The sequence below is a fragment of the Triturus cristatus genome, chromosome 12, assembly GCF_964204655.1.
Source record: "Triturus cristatus chromosome 12, aTriCri1.1, whole genome shotgun sequence".
Classification (NCBI taxonomy): domain Eukaryota; kingdom Metazoa; phylum Chordata; class Amphibia; order Caudata; family Salamandridae; genus Triturus; species Triturus cristatus.
Window position 1 is genome coordinate 725,786,226 of NC_140595.1, and position 24,560 is coordinate 725,810,785.

The window sequence follows — 24,560 nt, forward strand, 5'->3', positions numbered from 1 at the left end:
GAACCTATTGGGGGTGGAGGGGGAGCGGAGATCACCCCCCAGGTGCAGTTGAGTGACCTGTGTTGTGGCTCTCTAGAGGGAAGGCACACATTTTGCTGTCACCCAGCCCAATCCAGACGTGTATTGGGGCCAGGTTTCAGGCAAATAGAGCAGTAAGTGCAGAGAAATGTTCACTCTCTAAAAGTGGCATTTCTAAAATAGTAAAGTTAAATCCAACCTCACCAGTAAGTAGGATTTTCAATAAATAAATAAAGCTACTCCTCTCCGATATGGAATTACCAAATTAAAAGTATAGGGGAATACACAGAGCTAACCTATGAGAGATGTAGACCTCACAGTAGTGAAAAATGAAATAGACTGTTTGGTACTTACAGGACACGCGAACCACCAAAGTACATAGCTTATTTTTTACTTACATAGCATCATGCACCTAGGACTAGCTAGGGCCTGCCTTAGGTGTAAATTATATGTAATAAAAGGGGAGTTTAAGGCTTGGCAAGTAGGCTGGGACTCCCCTGGGAGACCCCTGAGTCTATGCCCAGAACCATAACTCTGCCAGTCGAGTACTTACCTAAAAGCCGATAACTCACTTTTCTTCCATAGGCTAACATTGAGTGGTTTCACTTGGAAATTCTTCTAAGTGGTGTGGAGTTTTGGAACTTTAAAATATTCATCTAAAATCAGCCGAACAACGAATTCTGATTTACTCACCTGTTATCAGGAGAGACCTCAGTGCTGCATCTTGGAGCTCGGTACTGACCCTGAAAAGTAATTTTAACCGTATTTACCAGTAACTCGAATTTCCTTCCATGGGATATCATTGCCTGCTTTTTGTTGAAAATTTTCTAAGTGTCGATTTTTTGAAACTTACAAATATTCTTTAAAAATCGTACCAACTGTGAAAACGTAATTGTTTACCTGTTTTAGATAGATGTCCCAGTACTGAGCCTAGGAGCCCAGCACTGGATTACAAAAGTAACGAGAACGTACTTTACCCGTAACTTGAATTTTCTTCCATAGGAAACCATTGACTGTTTTTCTGTGAAATTTCTTCTAAGTGTCGATTTTGCAAACATGTAAATATTCCTTAAAAATCGCCTGTATAACTTAAACGCAGTTTCTCAACTGCTTACAGGTGGTACAGTAGTGCTGGATCTAGGATCCAACACTGACCTAGAAAAAGTAACCATAATCCCACTTACCTGCTAAGTGAATTTCCTTCCATAGGATAACGTTGGTATTTTGATCAGCAAAAGTTTCTAAGTTTCAACTTTTAAAATAGCAAAATATTGCTTAAAAATCACAACAGTAACTAAAACGAATTTACTCACTTGTTTCCAAGAACTGTCCCAGGACTGAATCTAGGATCCAGTCCTGGATTTAGAAAAGTAATCCTGAAAGTAATTAATTGCATATAACTTAAAATTCCCATTGAGCTCAATGTATTATTGTGATTCAAATTGTGTTGCCTATTGCAATAAACTGTAACTATGACCTGCAAAAGTCAATTGCCTATTGCAAAGTATTTAACTAAAGCATCTCATTCTGAGAAAGTATATTTTGATACCTATTGTTGGTTCTAAAATAAAACAACAATATCTTTTGTATGCAAACCAATGGCCTAGAGTTCAGTTCTTGAGTGTGTGAGACCATTTGCTGACTGAGTGTGTACAACAAATGTTTTACACTGTACTCTCATACTGCCTTACTGCTCGGCAAGCTACCACTTTAGAGAGTAAGGTTATATCTAACTTTAGCCTCTGCCAAACCTCTGGGGACTGGGGACTCTGTGCACACTGTACCTATTTGGGAACAGTATATACAGAGCCACTTTCTCACAGTAGTGATAAAGTGATTAGAGTCCTAAGGCCAACATAAAGATACAGCAAAACGTGAGGTGAAAAGCAAAAAGGTTGCTGGTAGGCCACCTTAAGGATGCCAGGTCTAACAAAAACTGAACTAAGGATAACATGAGTAAAACATCAGGTTTCTCTACTGCATTTGGTGAGACAAGTGGGCCTTCTTTTATCTTCCATTCAAGCAATCTTTGACAGACCCCTTTATTATAGAGCTTTTCAAGGATTAAAGATAAGGCACTTACAAAGGAGTCCCAAATACTCAGAGATGGTTGACTTCTGTAATATGGGTCGTAGACTAAAAGCAGCGCAAAAACAGAGTGCAACAGGGTCCAAAAAACTTGAGTGCCACAAGAGAGTTTGAATGCAAGCGTATCCTTTTACAGATCCAGAGATATACTCATGCAATTTTTGTTTTTAGGACAGAACGTGCATGATGAAAAAAACATTGTTTTTAAAAAGCGCATTGCAGAATATCAGTACTTTGATGTGGAAAAACTTTCAAACAAAATATTTGTAAGCAGCTTACAGCAAGTTGTTGTGGCCGAGTGGTTAAGGCGATGGACTAGAAATCCATTGGGGTATCCCCGCGCAGGTTCGAATCCTGCCAACAACGAGAATCTTTTTATTATCGGCTACAATTTCAGAAGTTAACCTTTAGTATTTCTTCCATTTCAGTTTTATAAATAGGTGGCTTATTTTTGTGTCACTATTGCCTCTCCACATATTTGTTATCGCTACCTCTTTCATGTCTTTGCTACACCTCATTCCTACTTTAGCACTGGTGTAAACGCTTCAAATTATTATACCGTTGCTCTCTCATTCATACCTGCGCATGCACTTGAAAGTTACTTTACCGATAAAAGACGCAAAGAGAGAAATAGAACAAAAGTGCTGGCTGGATTGGCAAACACACTTCATAAAACTGCATTTTCTTTTTTATTCTCCCCCGTGTTACATGCTTAACCTCCCCATGTGTAATTTCTCTTAACCTGCTGTCCCAGGAAGAGAATTTCATCTACAGGCTCTTTCTGTGTTTTTTTCCCTAGTCTGTCTTTCCCATTTCTTAGCTGTGTAACTGTTCCTTTACGCGCTCTATTTAAACGCCATCAATCTCATTTGAGCTCCTTGCTCCCGCTTCTGTTTTCTCCACCTCTCATACTGCCAGTTCTCTCTTTCTCTGTCGTTGGTGGCTACTTTCCTGAGCTTCCGAAGCCACGTGGTTCCTGCCTCTTGTTGTCAGACTTGAATTGGAAAAGGAACCATATTAACAAGCCTTTACCACTCACACACGGCGGAAGTTTATACTTTAATTCAGTGAGCTAAGAAAAGCGTGTTGTGGGTCCCCTACGAGCCATGGTGCTTGCTTCATCATGATTTGGCACCAGTCATTAGCCGCAGCTCTGCTAATGAGCCACTGAGGTCAGTTTCAATATTTACTCAAAAACATAACCATGCAGCCCACCCCTCAACTGTGTATTTATCTTGCTTTTCTGCTGTTCGTGTGATTAGCTGGGAGGAGCTCACGGCGACATCCTCCCTATAAAAGTGTAGATGGATCACTCTCTAACTCTTTCTTGCTTCACATACAAATGGCTTGAAAGGTGCAGGGAAGATGCAGGTCTAATAGACAGAATAGAAGGTCTGTGCCAGGTGGGTTTCTCTGTATTGGTGTCCCATCACAGGTCCGCAAGTGTAATGTGTGATCTTTGACTCCTGGCATTTCACAAGCAGGCGGCCAGGAAACGGTTTCAGCCTATCAACCACTGAGGAGACGCAGCCTCTGAATGAGGAATGAGGAAGCAATGAATACATCCAGCCTATCACAGGAACAGCCCTGAGTGTTCCGAATTATAAATTCTCCATGTCACTGAATGTCGCTGAGCCCAAGTAGCTCGCCGTGATCGTATAGTGGTTAGTACTCTGCGTTGTGGCCGCAGCAACCTCGGTTCGAATCCGAGTCACGGCATTGTGGTTGGCAATGTCACGGCAGTTGGGTGTTAATTTTACAGAATTAGCAAATGTACCAGTGGTTTTTGTAAAATGTCTATTAAAAACAGATCCTTTCAAATATTTAAACTATCTAACAACAAATGATTTAAACTCGCATGATTATAAGCTGTAGCTATAATGTATTTACTTACATAAATTATCGTTCTTGAACCTATTGGGGGTGGAGGGGGAGCGGAGATCACCCCCCAGGTGCAGTTGAGTGACCTGTGTTGTGGCTCTCTAGAGGGAAGGCACACATTTTGCTGTCACCCAGCCCAATCCAGACGTGTATTGGGGCCAGGTTTCAGGCAAATAGAGCAGTAAGTGCAGAGAAATGTTCACTCTCTAAAAGTGGCATTTCTAAAATAGTAAAGTTAAATCCAACCTCACCAGTAAGTAGGATTTTCAATAAATAAATAAAGCTAATACTCTCCGATATGGAATTACCAAATTAAAAGTATAGGGGAATACACAGAGCTAACCTATGAGAGGGGTAGACCTCACAGTAGTGAAAAATGAAATAGACTGTTTGGTACTTACAGGACACGCGAACCACCAAAGTACATAGCTTATTTTTTACTTACATAGCATCATGCACCTAGGACTACCTAGGGCCTACCTTAGGTGTAAATTATATGTAATAAAAGGGGAGTTTAAGGCTTGGCAAGTAGGCTGGGACTCCCCTGGGAGACCCCTGAGTCTATGCCCAGAACCATAACTCTGCCAGTCGAGTACTTACCTAAAAGCCGATAACTCACTTTTCTTCCATAGGCTAACATTGAGTGGTTTCACTTGGAAATTCTTCTAAGTGGTGTGGAGTTTTGGAACTTTAAAATATTCATCTAAAATCAGCCGAACAACGAATTCTGATTTACTCACCTGTTATCAGGAGAGACCTCAGTGCTGCATCTTGGAGCTCGGTACTGACCCTGAAAAGTAATTTTAACCGTATTTACCAGTAACTCGAATTTCCTTCCATGGGATATCATTGCCTGATTTTTGTTGAAAATTTTCTAAGTGTCGATTTTTGAAACTTACAAATATTCTTTAAAAATCGTACCAACTGTGAAAACGTAATTGTTTACCTGTTTTAGATAGATGTCCCAGTACTGAGCCTAGGAGCCCAGCACTGGATTACAAAAGTAACGAGAACGTACTTTACCCGTAACTTGAATTTTCTTCCATAGGAAACCATTGACTGTTTTTCTGTGAAATTTCTTCTAAGTGTCGATTTTGCAAACATGTAAATATTCCTTAAAAATCGCCTGTATAACTTAAACGCAGTTTCTCAACTGCTTACAGGTGGTACAGTAGTGCTGGATCTAGGATCCAACACTGACCTAGAAAAAGTAACCATAATCCCACTTACCTGCTAAGTGAATTTCCTTCCATAGGATAACGTTGGTATTTTGATCAGCAAAAGTTTCTAAGTTTCAACTTTTAAAATAGCAAAATATTGCTTAAAAATCACAACAGTAACTAAAACGAATTTACTCACTTGTTTCCAAGAACTGTCCCAGGACTGAATCTAGGATCCAGTCCTGGATTTAGAAAAGTAATCCTGAAAGTAATTAATTGCATATAACTTAAAATTCCCATTGAGCTCAATGTATTATTGTGATTCAAATTGTGTTGCCTATTGCAATAAACTGTAACTATGACCTGCAAAAGTCAATTGCCTATTGCAAAGTATTTAACTAAAGCATCTCATTCTGAGAAAGTATATTTTGATACCTATTGTTGGTTCTAAAATAAAACAACAATATCTTTTGTATGCAAACCAATGGCCTAGAGTTCAGTTCTTGAGTGTGTGAGACCATTTGCTGACTGAGTGTGTACAACAAATGTTTTACACTGTACTCTCATACTGCCTTACTGCTCGGCAAGCTACCACTTTAGAGAGTAAGGTTATATCTAACTTTAGCCTCTGCCAAACCTCTGGGGACTGGGGACTCTGTGCACACTGTACCTATTTGGGAACAGTATATACAGAGCCACTTTCTCACAGTAGTGATAAAGTGATTAGAGTCCTAAGGCCAACATAAAGATACAGCAAAACGTGAGGTGAAAAGCAAAAAGGTTGCTGGTAGGCCACCTTAAGGATGCCAGGTCTAACAAAAACTGAACTAAGGATAACATGAGTAAAACATCAGGTTTCTCTACTGCATTTGGTGAGACAAGTGGGCCTTCTTTTATCTTCCATTCAAGCAATCTTTGACAGGCCCCTTTATTATAGAGCTTTTCAAGGATTAAAGATAAGGCACTTACAAAGGAGTCCCAAATACTCAGAGATGGTTGACTTCTGTAATATGGGTCGTAGACTAAAAGCAGCGCAAAAACAGAGTGCAACAGGGTCCAAAAAACTTGAGTGCCACAAGAGAGTTTGAATGCAAGCGTATCCTTTTACAGATCCAGAGATATACTCATGCAATTTTTGTTTTTAGGACAGAACGTGCATGATGAAAAAAACATTGTTTTTAAAAAGCGCATTGCAGAATATCAGTACTTTGATGTGGAAAAACTTTCAAACAAAATATTTGTAAGCAGCTTGCAGCAAGTTGTTGTGGCCGAGTGGTTAAGGCGATGGACTCGAAATCCATTGGGGTATCCCCGCGCAGGTTCGAATCCTGCCAACAACGAGAATCTTTTTATTATCGGCTACAATTTCAGAAGTTAACCTTTAGTATTTCTTCCATTTCAGTTTTATAAATAGGTGGCTTATTTTTGTGTCACTATTGCCTCTCCACATATTTGTTATCGCTACCTCTTTCATGTCTTTGCTACACCTCATTCCTACTTTAGCACTGGTGTAAACGCTTCAAATTATTATACCGTTGCTCTCTCATTCATACCTGCGCATGCACTTGAAAGTTACTTTACCAATAAAAGACGCAAAGAGAGAAATAGAACAAAAGTGCTGGCTGGATTGGCAAACACACTTCATAAAACTGCATTTTCTTTTTTATTCTCCCCCGTGTTACATGCTTAACCTCCCCATGTGTAATTTCTCTTAACCTGCTGTCCCAGGAAGAGAATTTCATCTACAGGCTCTTTCTGTGTTTTTTTCCCTAGTCTGTCTTTCCCATTTCTTAGCTGTGTAACTGTTCCTTTACGCGCTCTATTTAAACGCCATCAATCTCATTTGAGCTCCTTGCTCCCGCTTCTGTTTTCTCCACCTCTCATACTGCCAGTTCTCTCTTTCTCTGTCGTTGGTGGCTACTTTCCTGAGCTTCCGAAGCCACGTGGTTCCTGCCTCTTGTTGTCAGACTTGAATTGGAAAAGGAACCATATTAACAAGCCTTTACCACTCACACACGGCGGAAGTTTATACTTTAATTCAGTGAGCTAAGAAAAGCGTGTTGTGGGTCCCCTACGAGCCATGGTGCTTGCTTCATCATGATTTGGCACCAGTCATTAGCCGCAGCTCTGCTAATGAGCCACTGAGGTCAGTTTCAATATTTACTCAAAAACATAACCATGCAGCCCACCCCTCAACTGTGTATTTATCTTGCTTTTCTGCTGTTCGTGTGATTAGCTGGGAGGAGCTCACGGCGACATCCTCCCTATAAAAGTGTAGATGGATCACTCTCTAACTCTTTCTTGCTTCACATACAAATGGCTTGAAAGGTGCAGGGAAGATGCAGGTCTAATAGACAGAATAGAAGGTCTGTGCCAGGTGGGTTTCTCTGCATTGGTGTCCCATCACAGGTCCGCAAGTGTAATGTGTGATCTTTGACTCCTGGCATTTCACAAGCAGGCGGCCAGGAAACGGTTTCAGCCTATCAACCACTGAGGAGACGCAGCCTCTGAATGAGGAATGAGGAAGCAATGAATACATCCAGCCTATCACAGGAACAGCCCTGAGTGTTCCGAATTATAAATTCTCCATGTCACTGTATGTCGTTGAGCCCAAGTAGCTCGCCGTGATCGTTTAGTGGTTAGTACTCTGCGTTGTGGCCGCAGCAACCTCGGTTCGAATCCGAGTCACGGCATTGTGGTTGGCAATGTCACGGCAGTTGGGTGTTAATTTTACAGAATTAGCAAATGTACCAGTGGTTTTTGTAAAATGTCTATTAAAAACAGATCCTTTCAAATATTTAAACCATCTAACAACAAATGATTTAAACTCGCATGATTATAAGCTGTAGCTATAATGTATTTACTTACATAAATTATCGTTCTTGAACCTATTGGGGGTGGAGGGGGAGCGGAGATCACCCCCCAGGTGCAGTTGAGTGACCTGTGTTGTGGCTCTCTAGAGGGAAGGCACACATTTTGCTGTCACCCAGCCCAATCCAGACGTGTATTGGGGCCAGGTTTCAGGCAAATAGAGCAGTAAGTGCAGAGAAATGTTCACTCTCTAAAAGTGGCATTTCTAAAATAGTAAAGTTAAATCCAACCTCACCAGTAAGTAGGATTTTCAATAAATAAATAAAGCTACTCCTCTCCGATATGGAATTACCAAATTAAAAGTATAGGGGAATACACAGAGCTAACCTATGAGAGGGGTAGACCTCACAGTAGTGAAAAATGAAATAGACTGTTTGGTACTTACAGGACACGCGAACCACCAAAGTACATAGCTTATTTTTTACTTACATAGCATCATGCACCTAGGACTACCTAGGGCCTACCTTAGGTGTAAATAATATGTAATAAAAGGGGAGTTTAAGGCTTGGCAAGTAGGCTGGGACTCCCCTGGGAGACCCCTGAGTCTATGCCCAGAACCATAACTCTGCCAGTCGAGTACTTACCTAAAAGCCGATAACTCACTTTTCTTCCATAGGCTAACATTGAGTGGTTTCACTTGGAAATTCTTCTAAGTGGTGTGGAGTTTTGGAACTTTAAAATATTCATCTAAAATCAGCCGAACAACGAATTCTGATTTACTCACCTGTTATCAGGAGAGACCTCAGTGCTGCATCTTGGAGCTCGGTACTGACCCTGAAAAGTAATTTTAACCGTACTTACCAGTAACTCGAATTTCCTTCCATGGGATATCATTGCCTGCTTTTTGTTGAAAATTTTCTAAGTGTCGAGTTTTGAAACTTACAAATATTCTTTAAAAATCGTACCAACTGTGAAAACGTAATTGTTTACCTGTTTTAGATAGATGTCCCAGTACTGAGCCTAGGAGCCCAGCACTGGAGTACAAAAGTAACGAGAACGTACTTTACCCGTAACTTGAATTTTCTTCCATAGGAAACCATTGACTGTTTTTCTGTGAAATTTCTTCTAAGTGTCGATTTTGCAAACATGTAAATATTCCTTAAAAATCGCCTGTATAACTTAAACGCAGTTTCTCAACTGCTTACAGGTGGTACAGTAGTGCTGGATCTAGGATCCAACACTGACCTAGAAAAAGTAACCATAATCCCACTTACCTGCTAAGTGAATTTCCTTCCATAGGATAACGTTGGTATTTTGACCAGCAAAAGTTTCTAAGTGTCAACTTTTAAAATAGCAAAATATTGCTTAAAAATCACAACAGTAACTAAAACGAATTTACTCACTTGTTTCCAAGAACTGTCCCAGGACTGAATCTAGGATCCAGTCCTGGATTTAGAAAAGTAATCCTGAAAGTAATTAATTGCATATAACTTAAAATTCCCATTGAGCTCAATGTATTATTGTGATTCAAATTGTGTTGCCTATTGCAATAAACTGTAACTATGACCTGCAAAAGTCAATTGCCTATTGCAAAGTATTTAACTAAAGCATCTCATTCTGAGAAAGTATATTTTGATACCTATTGTTGGTTCTAAAATAAAACAACAATATCTTTTGTATGCAAACCAATGGCCTAGAGTTCAGTTCTTGAGTGTGTGAGACCATTTGCTGACTGAGTGTGTACAACAAATGTTTTACACTGTACTCTCATACTGCCTTACTGCTCGGCAAGCTACCACTTTAGAGAGTAAGGTTATATCTAACTTTAGCCTCTGCCAAACCTCTGGGGACTGGGGACTCTGTGCACACTGTACCTATTTGGGAACAGTATATACAGAGCCACTTTCTCACGGTAGTGATAAAGTGATTAGAGTCCTAAGGCCAACATAAAGATACAGCAAAACGTGAGGTGAAAAGCAAAAAGGTTGCTGGTAGGCCACCTTAAGGATGCCAGGTCTAACAAAAACTGAACTAAGGATAACATGAGTAAAACATCAGGTTTCTCTACTGCATTTGGTGAGACAAGTGGGCCTTCTTTTATCTTCCATTCAAGCAATCTTTGACAGACCCCTTTATTATAGAGCTTTTCAAGGATTAAAGATAAGGCACTTACAAAGGAGTCCCAAATACTCAGAGATGGTTGACTTCTGTAATATGGGTCGTAGACTAAAAGCAGCGCAAAAACAGAGTGCAACAGGGTCCAAAAAACTTGAGTGCCACAAGGGAGTTTGAATGCAAGCGTATCCTTTTACAGATCCAGAGATATACTCATGCAATTTTTGTTTTTAGGACAGAACGTGCATGATGAAAAAAACATTGTTTTTAAAAAGCGCATTGCAGAATATCAGTACTTTGATGTGGAAAAACTTTCAAACAAAATATTTGTAAGCAGCTTACAGCAAGTTGTTGTGGCCGAGTGGTTAAGGCGATGGACTCGAAATCCATTGGGGTATCCCCGCGCAGGTTCGAATCCTGCCAACAACGAGAATCTTTTTATTATCGGCTACAATTTCAGAAGTTAACCTTTAGTATTTCTTCCATTTCAGTTTTATAAATAGGTGGCTTATTTTTGTGTCACTATTGCCTCTCCACATATTTGTTATCGCTACCTCTTTCATGTCTTTGCTACACCTCATTCCTACTTTAGCACTGGTGTAAACGCTTCAAATTATTATACCGTTGCTCTCTCATTCATACCTGCGCATGCACTTGAAAGTTACTTTACCAATAAAAGACGCAAAGAGAGAAATAGAACAAAAGTGCTGGCTGGATTGGCAAACACACTTCATAAAAATGCATTTTCTTTTTTATTCTCCCCCGTGTTACATGCTTAACCTCCCCATGTGTAATTTCTCTTAACCTGCTGTCCCAGGAAGAGAATTTCATCTACAGGCTCTTTCTGTGTTTTTTTCCCTAGTCTGTCTTTCCCATTTCTTAGCTGTGTAACTGTTCCTTTACGCGCTCTATTTAAACGCCATCAATCTCATTTGAGCTCCTTGCTCCCGCTTCTGTTTTCTCCACCTCTCATACTGCCAGTTCTCTCTTTCTCTGTGGTTGGTGGCTACTTTCCTGAGCTTCCGAAGCCACGTGGTTCCTGCCTCTTGTTGTCAGACTTGAATTGGAAAAGGAACTATATTAACAAGCCTTTACCACTCACACACGGCGGAAGTTTATACTTTAATTCAGTGAGCTAAGAAAAGCGTGTTGTGGGTCCCCTACGAGCCATGGTGCTTGCTTCATCATGATTTGGCACCAGTCATTAGCCGCAGCTCTGCTAATGAGCCACTGAGGTCAGTTTCAATATTTACTCAAAAACATAACCATGCAGCCCACCCCTCAACTGTGTATTTATCTTGCTTTTCTGCTGTTCGTGTGATTAGCTGGGAGGAGCTCACAGCGACATCCTCCCTATAAAAGTGTAGATGGATCACTCTCTAACTCTTTCTTGCTTCACATACAAATGGCTTGAAAGGTGCAGGGAAGATGCAGGTCTAATAGACAGAATAGAAGGTCTGTGCCAGGTGGGTTTCTCTGCATTGGTGTCCCATCACAGGTCCGCAAGTGTAATGTGTGATCTTTGACTCCTGGCATTTCACAAGCAGGCGGCCAGGAAACGGTTTCAGCCTATCAACCACTGAGGAGACGCAGCCTTTGAATGAGGAATGAGGAAGCAATGAATACATCCAGCCTATCACAGGAACAGCCCTGAGTGTTCCGAATTATAAATTCTCCATGTCACTGTATGTCGTTGAGCCCAAGTAGCTCGCCGTGATCGTATAGTGGTTAGTACTCTGCGTTGTGGCCGCAGCAACCTCGGTTCGAATCTGAGTCACGGCATTGTGGTTGGCAATGTCACGGCAGTTGGGTGTTCATTTTACAGAATTAGCAAATGTACCAGTGGTTTTTGTAAAATGTCTATTAAAAACAGATCCTTTCAAATATTTAAACCATCTAACAACAAATGATTTAAACTCGCATGATTATAAGCTGTAGCTATAATGTATTTACTTACATAAATTATCGTTCTTGAACCTATTGGGGGTGGAGGGGGAGCGGAGCTCACCCCCCAAGTGCAGTTGAGTGACCTGTGTTGTGGCTCTCTAGAGGGAAGGCACAAATTTTGCTGTCACCCAGCCCAATCCAGACGTGTATTGGGGCCAGGTTTCAGGCAAATAGAGCAGTAAGTGCAGAGACATGTTCACTCTCTAAAAGTGGCATTTCTAAAATAGTAAAGTTAAATCCACCCTCACCAGTAAGTAGGATTTTCAATAAATAAATAAAGCTACTCCTCTCCGATATGGAATTACCAAATAAAAAGTATAGGGGAATACACAGAGCTAACCTATGAGAGGGGTAGACCTCACAGTAGTGAAAAATGAAATAGACTGTTGTGTACTTACAGGACACGCAAACCACCAAAGTACATATCTTATTTTTTACTTACATAGCATCATGCACCTAGGACTACCTAGGGCCTACCTTAGGTATAAATTATATGTAATAAAAGGGGAGTTTAAGGCTTGTCAAGTAGGCTGGGACTCCCCTGGGAGACCCCTAAGTCTATGCCCAGAACCATAACTCTGCCAGTCGAGTACTTACCTAAAAGCCGATAACTCACTTTTCTTCCATAGGCTAACATTGAGTGGTTTCACTTGGAAATTCTTCTATGTGGTGTGGAGTTTTGGAACTTTAAAATATTCATCTAAAATCAGCCGAACAACGAATTCTGATTTACTCACCTGTTATCAGGAGAGACCTCAGTGCTGCATCTTGGAGCTCAGTACTGACCCTGAAAAGTAATTTTAACCGTACTTACCAGTAACTCGAATTTCCTTCCATGGGATATCATTGCCTGCTTTTTGCTGAAAATTTTCTAAGTGTCGATTTTTGATACTTACAAATATTCTTTAAAAATCGTACCAACTGTGAAAACGTAATTGTTTACCTGTTTTAGATAGATGTCCCAGTACTGAGCCTAGGAGCCCAGCACTGGATTACAAAAGTAACGAGAACGTACTTTACCCGTAACTTGAATTTTCTTCCATAGGAAACCATTGACTGTTTTTCTGTGAAATTTCTTCTAAGTGTCGATTTTGCAAACATGTAAATATTCCTTAAAAATCGCCTGTATAACTTAAACGCAGTTTCTCAACTGCTTACAGGTGGTACAGTAGTGCTGGATCTAGGATCCAACACTGACCTAGAAAAAGTAACCATAACCCCACTTACCTGCTAAGTGAATTTCCTTCCATAGGATAACATTGGTAATTTGATCAGCAAAAGTTTCGAAGTGTCAACTTTTAAAATAGCAAAATATTGCTTAAAAATCACAACAGTAACTAAAACGAATTTACTCACTTGTTTCCAAGAACTGTCCCAGGACTGAATCTAGGATCCAGTCCTGGATTTAGAAAAGTAATCCTGAAAGTAATTAATTGCATATAACTTAAAATTCCCATTGAGCTCAATGTATTATTGTGATTCAAATTGTGTTGCCTATTGCAATAAACTGTAACTATGACCTGCAAAAGTCAATTGCCTATTGCAAAGTATTTAACTAAAGCATCTCATTCTGAGAAAGTATATTTTGATACCTATTGTTGGTTCTAAAATAAAACAACAATATCTTTTGTATGCAAACCAATGGCCTAGAGTTCAGTTCTTGAGTGTGTGAGACCATTTGCTGACTGAGTGTGTACAACAAATGTTTTACACTGTACTCTGATACTGCCTTACTGCTCGGCAAGCTACCACTTTAGAGAGTAAGGTTATATCTAACTTTAGCCTCTGCCAAACCTCTGGGGACTGGGGACTCTGTGCACACTGTACCTATTTGGGAACAGTATATACAGAGCCACTTTCTCACAGTAGTGATAAAGTGATTAGAGTCCTACGGCCAACATAAAGATACAGCAAAACGTGAGGTGAAAAGCAAAAAGGTTGCTGGTAGGCCACCTTAAGGATGCCAGGTCTAACAAAAACTGAACTAAGGATAACATGAGTAAAACATCAGGTTTCTCTACTGCATTTGGTGAGACAAGTGGGCCTTCTTTTATCTTCCATTCAAGCAATCTTTGACAGACCCCTTTATTATAGAGCTTTTCAAGGATTAAAGATAAGGCACTTACAAAGGAGTCCCAAATAATCAGAGATGGTTGACTTCTGTAATATGGGTCGTAGACTAAAAGCAGCACAAAAACAGAGTGCAACAGGGTCCAAAAAACTTGAGTGCCACAAGAGAGTTTGAATGCAAGCGTATCCTTTTACAGATCCAGAGATATACTCATGCAATTTTTATTTTTAGGACAGAACGTGCATGATGAAAAAAACATTGTTTTTAGAAAGCGCATTGCAGAATATCAGTACTTTGATGTGGGAAAACTTCAAAACTTTCAAACAAAATATTTGTAGGCAGCTTACAGCAAGTTGTTGTGGCCGTGTGGTTAAGGCGATGGACTAGAAATCCATTGGGGTATCCCCGCGCAGGTTCGAATCCTGCCAACAACGAGAATCTTTTTATTATCGGCTACAATTTCAGAAGTTAACCTTTAGTATTTCTTCCATTTCAGTTTTATAAATAGGTGGCTTATTTTTGTGTCACTATTGCCTCTCCACATATTTGTTATCGCTACCTCTTTCATGTCTTTGCTACACCTCATTCCTACTTTAGCACTGGTGTAAACGCTTCAAATTATTATACCGTTGCTCTCTCATTCATACCTGCGCATGCACTTGAAAGTTACTTTACCAATAAAAGACGCAAAGAGAGAAATAGAACAAAAGTGCTGGCTGGATTGGCAAACACACTTCATAAAACTGCATTTTCTTTTTTATTCTCCCCCGTGTTACATGCTTAACCTCCCCATGTGTAATTTCTCTTAACCTGCTGTCCCAGGAAGAGAATTTCATGTACAGGCTCTTTCTGTGTTTTTTTCCCTAGTCTGTCTTTCCCATTTCTTAGCTGTGTAACTGTTCCTTTACGCGCTCTATTTAAACGCCATCAATCTCATTTGAGCTCCTTGCTCCCGCTTCTGTTTTCTCCACCTCTCATACTGCCAGTTCTCTCTTTCTCTGTGGTTGGTGGCTACTTTCCTGAGCTTCCGAAGCCACGTGGTTCCTGCCTCTTGTTGTCAGACTTGAATTGGAAAAGGAACCATATTAACAAGCCTTTACCACTCACACACGGCGGAAGTTTATACTTTAATTCAGTGAGCTAAGAAAAGCGTGTTGTGGGTCCCCTACGAGCCATGGTGCTTGCTTCATCATGATTTGGCACCAGTCATTAGCCGCAGCTCTGCTAATGAGCCACTGAGGTCAGTTTCAATATTTACTCAAAAACATAACCATGCAGCCCACCCCTCAACTGTGTATTTATCTTGCTTTTCTGCTGTTCGTGTGATTAGCTGGGAGGAGCTCACGGCGACATCCTCCATATAAAAGTGTAGATGGATCACTCTCTAACTCTTTCTTGCTTCACATACAAATGGCTTGAAAGGTGCAGGGAAGATGCAGGTCTAATAGACAGAATAGAAGGTCTGTGCCAGGTGGGTTTCTCTGCATTGGTGTCCCATCACAGGTCCGCAAGTGTAATGTGTGATCTTTGACTCCTGGCATTTCACAAGCAGGCGGCCAGGAAACGGTTTCAGCCTATCAACCACTGAGGAGACGCAGCCTCTGAATGAGGAATGAGGAAGCAATGAATACATCCAGCCTATCACAGGAACAGCCCTGAGTGTTCCAAATTATAAATTCTCCATGTCACTGTATGTCGTTGAGCCCAAGTAGCTCGCCGTGATCGTATAGTGGTTAGTACTCTGCGTTGTGACCGCAGCAACCTCGGTTCGAATCCGAGTCACGGCATTGTGGTTGGCAATGTCACGGCAGTTGGGTGTTAGTTTTACAGAATTAGCAAATGTACCAGTGGTTTTTGTAAAATGTCTATTAAAAACAGATCCTTTCAAATATTTAAACCATCTAACAACAAATGATTTAAACTCGCATGATTATAAGCTGTAGCTATAATGTATTTACTTACATAAATTATCGTTCTTGAACCTATTGGGGGTGGAGGGGGAGCGGAGCTCACCCCCCAGGTGCAGTTGAGTGACCTGTGTTGTGGCTCTCTAGAGGGAAGGCACAAATTTTGCTGTCACCCAGCCCAATCCAGACGTGTATTGGGGCCAGGTTTCAGGCAAATAGAGCAGTAAGTGCAGAGAAATGTTCACTCTCTAAAAGTGGCATTTCTAAAATAGTAAAGTTAAATCCAACCTCACCAGTAAGTAGGATTTTCAATATATAAATAAAGCTACTCCTCTCCGATATGGAATTACCAAATTAAAAGTATAGGGGAATACACAGAGCTAACCTATGAGAGGGGTAGACCTCACAGTAGTGAAAAATGAAATAGACTGTTTGGTACTTACAGGACACGCGAACCACCAAAGTACATATCTTATTTTTTACTTACATAGCATCATGCACCTAGGACTACCTAGGGACTACCTTAGGTGTAAATTATATGTAATAAAAGGGGAGTTTAAGGCTTGGCAAGTAGGCTGGGACTCCCCTGGGAGACCCCTGAGTCTATGCCCAGAACCATAACTCTGCCAGTCGAGTACTTACCTAAAAGCCGATAACTCACTTTTCTTCCATCGGCTAACATTGAGTGGTTTCACTTGGAAATTCTTCTAAGTGGTGTGGAGTTTTGGAACTTTAAAATATTCATCTAAAATCAGCCGAACAACGAATTCTGATTTACTCACCTGTTATCAGGAGAGACCTCAGTGCTGCATCTTGGAGCTCAGTACTGACCCTGAAAAGTAATTTTAACCGTACTTACCAGTAACTCGAATTTCCTTCCATGGGATTTCATTGCCTGCTTTTTGCTGAAAATTTTCTAAGTGTCGATTTTTGAAACTTACAAATATTCTTTAAAAATCGTACCAACTGTGAAAACGTAATTGTTTACCTGTTTTAGATAGATGTCCCAGTACTGAGCCTAGGAGCCCAGCACTGGATTACAAAAGTAACGAGAACGTACTTTACCCGTAACTTGAATTTTCTTCCATAGGAAACCATTGACTGTTTTTCTGTGAAATTTCTTCTAAGTGTCGATTTTGCAAACATGTAAATATTCCTTAAAAATCACCTGTATAACTTAAACGCAGTTTCTCAACTGCTTACAGGTGGTACAGTAGTGCTGGATCTAGGATCCAACACTGACCTAGAAAACGTAACCATAACCCCACTTACCTGCTAAGTGAATTTCCTTCCATAGGATAACATTGGTAATTTGATCAGCAAAAGTTTCTAAGTGTCAACTTTTAAAATAGCAAAATATTGCTTAAAAATCACAACAGTAACTAAAACGAATTTACTCACTTGTTTCCAAGAACTGTCCCAGGACTGAATCTAGGATCCAGTCCTGGATTTAGAAAAGTAATCCTGAAAGTAATTAATTGCATATAATTTAAAATTCCCATTGAGCTCAATGTATTATTGTGATTCAAATTGTGTTGCCTATTGCAATAAACTGTAACTATGACCTGCAAAAGTCAATTGCCTATTGCAAAGTATTTAACTAAAGCATCTCATTCTGAGAAAGTATATTTTGATACCTATTGTTGGTTCTAAAATAAAACAACAATATCTTTTGTATGCAAACCAATGGCCTAGAGTTCAGTTCTTGAGTGTGTGAGACCATTTGCTGACTGAGTGTGTACAACAAATGTTTTACACTGTACTCTGATACTGCCTTACTGCTCGGCAAGCTACCACTTTAGAGAGTAAGGTTATATCTAACTTTAGCCTCTGCCAAACCTCTGGGGACTGGGGACTCTGTGCACACTGTACCTATTTGGGAACAGTATATGCAGAGCCACTTTCTCACAGTAGTGATAAAGTGATTAGAGTCCTACGGCCAACATAAAGATACAGCAAAACGTGAGGTGAAAAGCAAAAAGGTTGCTGGTAGGCCACCTTAAGGATGCCAGGTCTAACAAAAACTGAACTAAGGATAACATGAGTAAAACATCAGGTTTCTCTACTGCATTTGGTGAGACAAGTGGGCCTTCTTTTATCTTCCATTCAAGCAATCTTTGACAGACCCCTTTATTATAGAGCTTTTCAAGGATTAAAGATAAGGCACTTACAAAGGAGTTCCAAATAATCAGAGATGGTTGACTTCTGTAATATGGGTCGTAGACTAAAAGCAGCACAAAAACAGAGTGCAACAGGGTCCAAAAAACTTGAGTGCCACAAGAGAGTTTGAATGCAAGCGTATCCTTTTACAGATCCAGAGATATACTCATGCAATTTTTATTTTTAGGACAGAACGTGCATGATGAAAAAAACATTGTTTTTAAAAAGCGCATTGCAGAATATCAGTACTTTGATGTGGGAAAACTTCAAAACTTTCAAACAAAATATTTGTAGGCAGCTTACAGCAAGTTGTTGTGGCCGAGTGGTTAAGGCGATGGACTAGAAATCCATTGGGGTATCCCCGCGCAGGTTCGAATCCTGCCAACAACGAGAATCTTTTTATTATCGGCTACAATTTCAGAAGTTAACCTTTAGTATTTCTTCCATTTCAGTTTTATAAATAGGTGGCTTATTTTTGTGTCACTATTGCCTCTCCACATATTTGTTATCGCTACCTCTTTCATGTCTTTGCTACACCTCATTCCTACTTTAGCACTGGTGTAAACGCTTCAAATTATTATACCGTTGCTCTCTCATTCATACCTGCGCATGCACTTGAAAGTTACTTTACCAATAAAAGACGCAAAGAGAGAAATAGAACAAAAGTGCTGGCTGGATTGGCAAACACACTTCATAAAACTGCATTTTCTTTTTTATTCTCCCCCGTGTTACATGCTTAACCTCCCCATGTGTAATTTCTCTTAACCTGCTGTCCCAGGAAGAGAATTTCATGTACAGGCTCTTTCTGTGTTTTTTTCCCTAGTCTGTCTTTCCCATTTCTTAGCTGTGTAACTGTTCCTTTACGCGCTCTATTTAAACGCCATCAATCTCATTTGAGCTCCTTGCTCCCGCTTCTGTTTTCTCCACCTCTCATACTGCCAGTTCTCTCTTTCTCTGTGGTTGGTGGCTACTTTCCTGAGCTTCCGAAGCCACGTGGTTCCTGCCTCTTGTTGTCAGACTTGAATTGGAAAAGGAACCATATTAACAAGCCTTTACCACTCACACACGGCGGAAGTTTATACTTTAATTCAGTGAGCTAAGAAAAGCGTGTTGTGGGTCCCCTACGAGCCATTGTGCTTGCTTCATCATGATTTGGCACCAGTCATTAGCCGCAGCTCTGCTAATGAGCCACTGAGGTCAGTTTCAATATTTACTCAAAAACATAACCATGCAGCCCACCCCTCAACTGTGTATTTATCTTGCTTTTCTGCTGTTCGTGTGATTAGCTGGGAGGAGCTCACGGCGACATCCTCCATATAAAAGTGTAGATGGATCACTCTCTAACTCTTTCTTGCTTCACATACAAATGGCTTGAAAGGTGCAGGGAAGATGCAGGTCTAATAGACAGAATAGAAGGTCTGTGCCAGGTGGGTTTCTCTGCATTGGTGTCCCATCACAGGTCCGCAAGTGTAATGTGTGATCTTTGACTCCTGGCATTTCACAAGCAGGCGGCCAGGAAACGGTTTCAGCCTATCAACCACTGAGGAGACGCAGCCTCTGAATGAGGAATGAGGAAGCAATGAATACATCCAGCCTATCACAGGAACAGCCCTGAGTGTTCCAAATTATAAATTCTCCATGTCACTGTATGTCGTTGAGCCCAAGTAGCTCGCTGTGATCGTATAGTGGTTAGTACTCTGCGTTGTGACCGCAGCAACCTCGGTTCGAATCCGAGTCACGGCATTGTGGTTGGCAATGTCACGGCAGTTGGGTGTTAATTTTACAGAATTAGCAAATGTACCAGTGGTTTTTGTAAAATGTCTATTAAAAACAGATCCTTTCAAATATTTAAACCATCTAACAACAAATGATTTAAACTCGCATGATTATAAGCTGTAGCTATAATGTATTTACTTACATAAATTATCGTTCTTGAACCTATTGGGGGTGGAGGGGGAGCGGAGCTCACCCCCCAGGTGCAGTTGAGTGACCTGTGTTGTGGCTCTCTAGAGGGAAGGCACAAATTTTGCTGTCACCCAGCCCAATCCAGACGTGTATTGGGGCCAGGTTTCAGGCAAATAGAGCAGTAAGTGCAGAGAAATGTTCACTCTCTAAAAGTGGCATTTCTAAAATAGTAAAGTTAAATCCAACCTCACCAGTAAGTAGGATTTTCAATATATAAATAAAGCTACTCCTCTCCGATATGGAATTACCAAATTAAAAGTATAGGGGAATACACAGAGCTAACCTATGAGAGGGGTAGACCTCACAGTAGTGAAAAATGAAATAGACTGTTTGGTACTTACAGGACACGCGAATCACCAAAGTACATATCTTATTTTTTACTTACATAGCATCATGCACCTAGGACTACCTAGGGACTACCTTAGGTGTAAATTATATGTAATAAAAGGGGAGTTTAAGGCTTGGCAAGTAGGCTGGGACTCCCCTGGGAGACCCCTGAGTCTATGCCCAGAACCATAACTCTGCCAGTCGAGTACTTACCTAAAAGCCGATAACTCACTTTTCTTCCTTCGGCTAACATTGAGTGGTTTCACTTGGAAATTCTTCTAAGTGGTGTGGAGTTTTGGAACTTTAAAATATTCATCTAAAATCAGCCGAACAACGAATTCTGATTTACTCACCTGTTATCAGGAGAGACCTCAGTGCTGCATCTTGGAGCTCAGTACTGACCCTGAAAAGTAATTTTAACCGTACTTACCAGTAACTCGAATTTCCTTCCATGGGATATCATTGCCTGCTTTTTGTTGAAAATTTTCTAAGTGTCGATTTTTGAAACTTACAAATATTCTTTAAAAATCGTACCAACTGTGAAAACGTAATTGTTTACCTGTTTTAGATAGATGGCCCAGTACTGAGCCTAGGAGCCCAGCACTGGATTACAAAAGTAACGAGAACGTACTTTACCCGTAACTTGAATTTTCTTCCATAGGAAACCATTGACTGTTTTTCTGTGAAATTTCTTCTAAGTGTCGATTTTGCAAACATGTAAATATTCCTTAAAAATCGCCTGTATAACTTAAACGCAGTTTCTCAACTGCTTACAGGTGGTACAGTAGTGCTGGATCTAGGATCCAACACTGACCTAGAAAAAGTAACCATAATCCCACTTACCTGCTAAGTGAATTTCCTTCCATAGGATAACGTTGGTATTTTGATCAGCAAAAGTTTCTAAGTTTCAACTTTTAAAATAGCAAAATATTGCTTAAAAATCACAACAGTAACTAAAACGAATTTACTCACTTGTTTCCAAGAACTGTCCCAGGACTGAATCTAGGATCCAGTCCTGGATTTAGAAAAGTAATCCTGAAAGTAATTAATTGCATATAACTTAAAATTCCCATTGAGCTCAATGTATTATTGTGATTCAAATTGTGTTGCCTATTGCAATAAACTGTAACTATGACCTGCAAAAGTCAATTGCCTATTGCAAAGTATTTAACTAAAGCATCTCATTCTGAGAAAGTATATTTTGATACCTATTGTTGGTTCTAAAATAAAACAACAATATCTTTTGTATGCAAACCAATGGCCTAGAGTTCAGTTCTTGAGTGTGTGAGACCATTTGCTGACTGAGTGTGTACAACAAATGTTTTACACTGTACTCTCATACTGCCTTACTGCTCGGCAAGCTACCACTTTAGAGAGTAAGGTTATATCTAACTTTAGCCTCTGCCAAACCTCTGGGGACTGGGGACTCTGTGCACACTGTACCTATTTGGGAACAGTATATACAGAGCCACTTTCTCACAGTAGTGATAAAGTGATTAGAGTCCTAAGGCCAACATAAAGATACAGCAAAACGTGAGGTGAAAAGCAAAAAGGTTGCTGGTAGGCCACCTTAAGGATGCCAGGTCTAACAAAAACTGAACTAAGGATAACATGAGTAAAACATCAGGTTTCTCTACTGCATTTGGTGAGACAAGTGGGCCTTCTTTTATCTTCCATTCAAGCAATCTTTGACAGACCCCTTTATTATAGAGCTTTTCAAGGATTAAAGATAAGGCACTTACAAAGGAGTCCCAAATACTCAGAGATGGTTGACTTCTGTAATATGGGTCGTAGACTAAAAGCAGCGCAAAAACAGAGTGCAACAGGGTCCAAAAAACTTGAGTGCCACAAGAGAGTTTGAATGCAAGCGTATCCTTTTACAGATCCAGAGATATACTCATGCAATTTTTGTTTTTAGGACAGAACGTGCATGATGAAAAAAACATTGTTTTTAAAAAGCGCATTGCAGAATATCAGTACTTTGATGTGGAAAAACTTTCAAACAAAATATTTGTAAGCAGCTTACAGCAAGTTGTTGTGGCCGAGTGGTTAAGGCGATGGACTCGAAATCCATTGGGGTATCCCTGCGCTGGTTCGAATCCTGCCAACAACGAGAATCTTTTTATTATCGGCTACAATTTCAGAAGTTAACCTTTAGTATTTCTTCCATTTCAGTTTTATAAATAGGTGGCTTATTTTTGTGTCACTATTGCCTCTCCACATATTTGTTATCGCTACCTCTTTCATGTCTTTGCTACACCTCATTCCTACTTTAGCACTGGTGTAAACGCTTCAAATTATTATACCGTTGCTCTCTCATTCATACCTGCGCATGCACTTGAAAGTTACTTTACCAATAAAAGACGCAAAGAGAGAAATAGAACAAAAGTGCTGGCTGGATTGGCAAACACACTTCATAAAACTGCATTTTCTTTTTTATTCTCCCCCGTGTTACATGCTTAACCTCCCCATGTGTAATTTCTCTTAACCTGCTGTCCCAGGAAGAGAATTTCATCTACAGGCTCTTTCTGTGTTTTTTTCCCTAGTCTGTCTTTCCCATTTCTTAGCTGTGTAACTGTTCCTTTACGCGCTCTATTTAAACGCCATCAATCTCATTTGAGCTCCTTGCTCCCGCTTCTGTTTTCTCCACCTCTCATACTGCCAGTTCTCTCTTTCTCTGTGGTTGATGGCTACTTTCCTGAGCTTCCGAAGCCACGTGGTTCCTGCCTCTTGTTGTCAGACTTGAATTGGAAAAGGAACCATATTAACAAGCCTTTACCACTCACACACGGCGGAAGTTTATACTTTAATTCAGTGAGCTAAGAAAAGCGTGTTGTGGGTCCCCTACGAGCCATGGTGCTTGCTTTATCATGATTTGGCACCAGTCATTAGCCGCAGCTCTGCTAATGAGCCACTGAGGTCAGTTTCAATATTTACTCAAAAACATAACCATGCAGCCCACCCCTCAACTGTGTATTTATCTTGCTTTTCTGCTGTTCGTGTGATTAGCTGGGAGGAGCTCACGGCGACATCCTCCCTATAAAAGTGTTGATGGATCACTCTCTAACTCTTTCTTGCTTCACATACAAATGGCTTGAAAGGTGCAGGGAAGATGCAAGTCTAATAGACAGAATAGAAGGTCTGTGCCAGGTGGGTTTCTCTGCATTGGTGTCCCATCACAGGTCCGCAAGTGTAATGTGTGATCTTTGACTCCTGGCATTTCACAAGCAGGCGGCCAGGAAACGGTTTCAGCCTATCAACCACTGAGGAGACGCAGCCTCTGAATGAGGAATGAGGAAGCAATGAATACATCCAGCCTATCACAGGAACAGCCCTGAGTGTTCCGAATTATAAATTCTCCATGTCACTGTATGTCGTTGAGCCCAAGTAGCTCGCCGTGATCGTATAGTGGTTAGTACTCTGCGTTGTGGCCGCAGCAACCTCGGTTCGAATCCGAGTCACAGCATTGTGGTTGGCAATGTCACGGCAGTTGGGTGTTAATTTTACAGAATTAGCAAATGTACCAGTGGTTTTTGTAAAATGTCTATTAAAAACAGATCCTTTCAAATATTTAAACCATCTAACAACAAATGATTTAAACTCGCATGATTATAAGCTGTAGCTATAATGTATTTACTTACATAAATTATCGTTCTTGAACCTATTGGGGGTGGAGGGGGAGCGGAGATCACCCCCCAGGTGCAGTTGAGTGACCTGTGTTGTGGCTCTCTAGAGGGAAGGCACACATTTTGCTGTCACCCAGCCCAATCCAGACGTGTATTGGGGCCAGGTTTCAGGCAAATAGAGCAGTAAGTGCAGAGAAATGTTCACTCTCTAAAAGTGGCATTTCTAAAATAGTAAAGTTAAATCCAACCTCACCAGTAAGTAGGATTTTCAATAAATAAATAAAGCTACTCCTCTCCGATATGGAATTACCAAATTAAAAGTATAGGGGAATACACAGAGCTAACCTATGAGAGATGTAGACCTCACAGTAGTGAAAAATGAAATAGACTGTTTGGTACTTACAGGACACGCGAACCACCAAAGTACATAGCTTATTTTTTACTTACATAGCATCATGCACCTAGGACTAGCTAGGGCCTACCT

General features: G+C 40.5%; 9 non-coding genes across 9 annotated transcripts; all 9 read left to right on the top strand.

The window, feature by feature from the left end:
• The first annotated feature begins 2,390 nt into the window (after positions 1-2,390).
• TRNAS-AGA (transfer RNA serine (anticodon AGA)) lies at positions 2,391-2,472 on the top strand. Its single transcript has one exon. It is a non-coding gene; the product is annotated as a tRNA-Ser (tRNA).
• Positions 2,473-3,753: 1,281 nt separating this feature from the next.
• On the top strand, positions 3,754-3,825 carry TRNAH-GUG (transfer RNA histidin (anticodon GUG)). The gene has a single exon. It is a non-coding gene; the product is annotated as a tRNA-His (tRNA).
• Positions 3,826-6,405: 2,580 nt separating this feature from the next.
• TRNAS-CGA (transfer RNA serine (anticodon CGA)) lies at positions 6,406-6,487 on the top strand. Its single transcript has one exon. It is a non-coding gene; the product is annotated as a tRNA-Ser (tRNA).
• A 3,933-nt stretch (positions 6,488-10,420) lies between these two features.
• TRNAS-CGA (transfer RNA serine (anticodon CGA)) lies at positions 10,421-10,502 on the top strand. The gene has a single exon. It is a non-coding gene; the product is annotated as a tRNA-Ser (tRNA).
• Positions 10,503-14,443: 3,941 nt separating this feature from the next.
• On the top strand, positions 14,444-14,525 carry TRNAS-AGA (transfer RNA serine (anticodon AGA)). The gene has a single exon. It is a non-coding gene; the product is annotated as a tRNA-Ser (tRNA).
• Positions 14,526-15,806: 1,281 nt separating this feature from the next.
• On the top strand, positions 15,807-15,878 carry TRNAH-GUG (transfer RNA histidin (anticodon GUG)). The gene has a single exon. It is a non-coding gene; the product is annotated as a tRNA-His (tRNA).
• Positions 15,879-18,466: 2,588 nt separating this feature from the next.
• Positions 18,467-18,548, top strand: TRNAS-AGA (transfer RNA serine (anticodon AGA)). Its single transcript has one exon. It is a non-coding gene; the product is annotated as a tRNA-Ser (tRNA).
• Positions 18,549-19,829: 1,281 nt separating this feature from the next.
• Positions 19,830-19,901, top strand: TRNAH-GUG (transfer RNA histidin (anticodon GUG)). The gene has a single exon. It is a non-coding gene; the product is annotated as a tRNA-His (tRNA).
• A 2,580-nt stretch (positions 19,902-22,481) lies between these two features.
• On the top strand, positions 22,482-22,563 carry TRNAS-CGA (transfer RNA serine (anticodon CGA)). The gene has a single exon. It is a non-coding gene; the product is annotated as a tRNA-Ser (tRNA).
• The last annotated feature ends 1,997 nt before the right edge of the window (positions 22,564-24,560 follow it).